Source organism: Condylura cristata, unplaced genomic scaffold (assembly GCF_000260355.1).
Source record: "Condylura cristata isolate star-nosed mole 26May11 unplaced genomic scaffold, ConCri1.0 scaffold00015, whole genome shotgun sequence".
NCBI lineage: Eukaryota > Metazoa > Chordata > Mammalia > Eulipotyphla > Talpidae > Condylura > Condylura cristata.
The window spans coordinates 3,992,658-3,996,467 of record NW_004567116.1 but is presented as its reverse complement, the minus strand read 5'-3'; the positions used below and the strand labels follow the sequence as shown (position 1 = coordinate 3,996,467).

Here is a 3,810-nt window from a genome sequence, read left to right as displayed (position 1 = left end):
CCAGTGTGGGCCCAGAGTGGCTGCGGGGGGAGGGGACGCTTGTGCTGTGAAGCGGCCAGGGGAGTGAGGCGGGTCTTTCTTACAGCCCCGACCCTGCTAACATGCCGACTCATTCTTGCGTTTCCTTTCTTCCTTCCTTTTTTTTTTTTGAGAAAATGCCTGTTCTAAGCATTTACTTATTTACTTTTGCACACAAGAGCTGGGGTACAGGCCAGAAGTGCGGAAAGGGGAGGGGTTGAGAGGAGTCACCAGAGACAGAGGGGAGCAGAGCAGGCGGATCTACTGAAACACACGGCTGAGGGGAGCGGCGGGAGACAGGAGAGGTCACTCCCTGGCCGGGGATCGAACTCAGGCCCCGAAGCCACCAGGGGAGCCCCTGTTCTAATCATTTTAATAGGGCAGGAATGGGCAAAGTTAAAAAACTAAATCTCATGACAAACAAACAAAACTCACAAAATAAAGCAAATAAATAAATAATAAAACTTTGTTATTAATTAATCTCCAGCAGCTCCTCTTTGCCCCGACACATGCCACGGCTGTATTCTGCCCACGGGCTGAGATTCTTCCACGTATTTTCAGTGTGGAATAAACACGCACACATCGTTTGTTTTATTTTTAATGGAAACTTGGTCTTTCCTCGCCCCCGCTCGTGGGCCTCTCTCTGAGCGCCCCAGTCCGCCAGACTCCGCCTGGAGCACCCCCAGGACGTGGCCCCGCCGTTGACGACAGACCACTCGGTGGGCCTCGGCCTTAACCGAATAAAAGCACACCGATGCAGTCAAAGAATTTCCTCGTTGCACACATTTCCAAAAAAAAAATCTAGAGCACTTTTTGCAGGCCTCTTAGGGTTTCATTTACAAAAATCACGGACGATGGAACCCAAGGTAGGTGCTTCCTGCTGCCTCTGTAGCGCTCCAGACTCGCGCGCTGGGCACAGGGCAGGGCTGGGCAGCATTTGCCACACACACAGGGCAGGTAGCCTGTGGATTCCCAGCGGCACTGGCCTCCGGACACGGCAGGACAAGGGGCGTCCGAGCCCCTCCTGTTTTGTCTCCCCGGGAGAGAAACGTGACCCGAAACTTGGATTTTCTAAGACACTGCCAGTGATGAGGAAATTGCCAAAATTCACCCCTTGCAGCATCGTGCCCTGGCCGGGTGGGGCTCCCTGCTAGGACTTGGTTTGCTCGGCGCAGCGGGTCTAGACTGTTGGCTGCCGCACTGTGCCTTGGCCCCGCGGAGACAAAGGTGCGGCGTGGTGACGCTCGGGGCTGAAGAGCCGCCGCCCCTTGGCAGCTGCCCCTGTGCCCCTCACAGCAGCTGGCTCCGCTGGGGGGGAGCCGCTTTCCTCCCTCCCTCCTCTCTCCCTGCGCCAGCTTGAGGGCAGGAGCAGGCTGGGCGTCTCAGGGTTCTGGTTCTCCAGTTGCCAATAGCATGTGGAGGATGTGGCCAGGGCAGGGGCTTTGTGGGGGTTTCTTCATGCACATTTGGGGGAAGGCCAGTGGTTCCCGAGGGCCTGGTCAAGCTGGGCGTGACGCAGGGCCACGCCATCCTGGGCCGCTGGTGTCCGTGGCCCCGGGCAGGACACCCTACCTCCTCGTGGCCTCCGGAGCCAGAGGCCAGGGCTCTGGTCTCAGATAAAGAGAGATCATTTCGTTCATGCTTAGAAAGTTCTTTGTGTGTGTTGTTATCAGCATTTCAGGATTGTTCCGCTTTTGCCAGCTGGCTTTTGGATGAGGTGAGGTGACAGGCGAGCTTACCTGAACCCCAACTTCTGGTCTCGGCTCCTCTATCCTCAGGGATCTCATGGGTCCGTCCTCCATACTTGCTGGAAACTGGTGGGGCTGACTTTCCCTTCCAGAAGGAGCTGACCTCTGCCTTCAGCTTTTCTGTGCAGGAATAAGGCGACTCTACTTACTCCAGCTCCTTTTATTTTTCCTCTAAGATTTTTTTATGCATACAGAACTGGGGTACAGGCCAGAGGTGCAGGGGCAGTGAGAGGATTCACCAGAAACAGCATGGGGAGCAGAACAGGCAGATGGATGACGTACAATGCTGAGGGGAGCAGCAGGTGAGACAGGAGAGGTCTGCCGCGCCATGTGGGTCGTCACTCCCTGGCCGGGGATCGAACTTGTGCTGCAGTGGCTGCAGCTGGCTTCCTGGTGCTGTGCTTTAACCCGCTGCTCTACCGGCCCACTCCAGCAACTTTTTTTTTTTTTAAAGATTTATTTATTCATATAGAACTGGGGTACAGGCCAGAGATGCGGAGGGTGAGAGGATTCACCAGAGACAGAGTGGGGAGCAGAACAGGCAGATGGATGAAGTACACTGCTGAGGGGAGCAGCGGACAGGTCAGGAGAGGTCTGCCGGGCCCTGTGGTCTCCTCCGGGGCAGGCGGGGATCGAACTCATGCGGAAGCGGCTTAAGCTTCTCAGTGCTGCACTTTAACCCGCTGCGCCACCAGGGAGGGCCCCACTCCAGCAACTTATAGCTCTTGGAAAGGCTTTGTATTTTCCTTTCTATGTCCTGTGGGGGTCTCTTTTGCATTTGAATCCTAGAGCGTTTATATTTTTGTCATTAGGAGCTGGGTGGGGGGAGGGGGCTTCTCCAGAGTCAGGAAAGTTGCTGATATTTGACTATAGCCTTGTGTCTCCATGACTCTTCAGTTTCTAGCTCTAATAGTGACGTGCTTCATTTCTGCTTGGGTTTTATGGCCTCAATGGCACTTCCAGAAGAGTTAAACAGAGGCCTACTGGTGTGACTGAGCCCTCAGACGCCAGGACTGTTCTGCTTCCCTGTCTGAGACCCCGGTCCACGCCCATCTGGCCCTGGCCGCGCCCCTTGCCTCCGCGGTTACCCCCAGCTGCCCCCTCAAGACAGCCCTTCAAGCCCAAAGCCACCAGACTAGACCACTGGTCCCTAGGAACAGCCGTGCCCTGGGCCCACCGCCTGGAATCTGGCCTGCTGCTCAGGCAGGGTCAGGCCCTTGTTTCTCTGTGTGTTTGGGTTCCCAGAGGTGGAGGCTGGGCCAGGTGACAGCTCCCTCCCCCAACTCTGATCGGACAAGGAAGGCCCTTGTCATTCCTCAGACATTTTGTTCCAAAGCTTAAAGGCCCCTGCGCAGGCCCCTGGCACCACCCTTGGCCTGTAATCCAAGTCTGGCCTTGTGGTTTGGGCAGAGGCTGTGCCCTGGAGGGTCAGCCCGAGGGCCAGAGGGCCAGAGGGCCATGGAGCTCTGGGAGGCTGGGCCACCCGGGGCCAGCGTGCTGCCCGCCCTGGGCTGCCAGCCTCGGCGGGGGAGCATGCCCTGCTTAAAGCCTCAGAGGGCCACCTCCCTGTCCTTCCGAGGGGTCCCCGCCTCGAGCATCTCCCATGTTCCCCTGGGGGTGTGGCCTCCTCTGCTGCTCAGACTGTAAGTAGGGGCTGAGCTCTGAGGTGCCCATTGGCGCCTGGGAAGCCTGCAGACCGAGGCTGGGCCTATGGGCTGGTTTCCTGGCTCCTGGGAGGGGTTAGGGCAGGGCTGAGGGAGCCCCACCTCTGTATGCCCCTGGACTGGCCGCTTGCAGCCTGCTGTGGCCCTTCCCCGCCTCCCTCCACTGGGAGCCTCCCTGACTGCCACCCCAGGTCCGCCTCAGCCCTGAGCAGAATGGCCGTCTTTGCACAAAGGTGCACTGTGGCGGTGTGAGGCCCCTGCCAGGGCACGGGAGGCCGCACAGAACGGAGGGGTCGTTCTGGTGGGTTCGGCTGGGCCTTGACTTCTTGCCTGGTGCAAGACTTCAGGACCGGATGGGCTGTGCCTGGGCCGCCTTTCAG

At 58.1% G+C, this 3,810-nt stretch overlaps 1 protein-coding gene across 1 annotated transcript in view; it reads left to right on the top strand.

Moving 5' to 3' along the window:
- FADS2 (fatty acid desaturase 2) overlaps positions 1 to 3,810 on the top strand; it is a 23,463-nt gene that overhangs the window by 11,275 nt on the left and 8,378 nt on the right. The gene's annotated exons all lie outside the window — the stretch shown is intronic.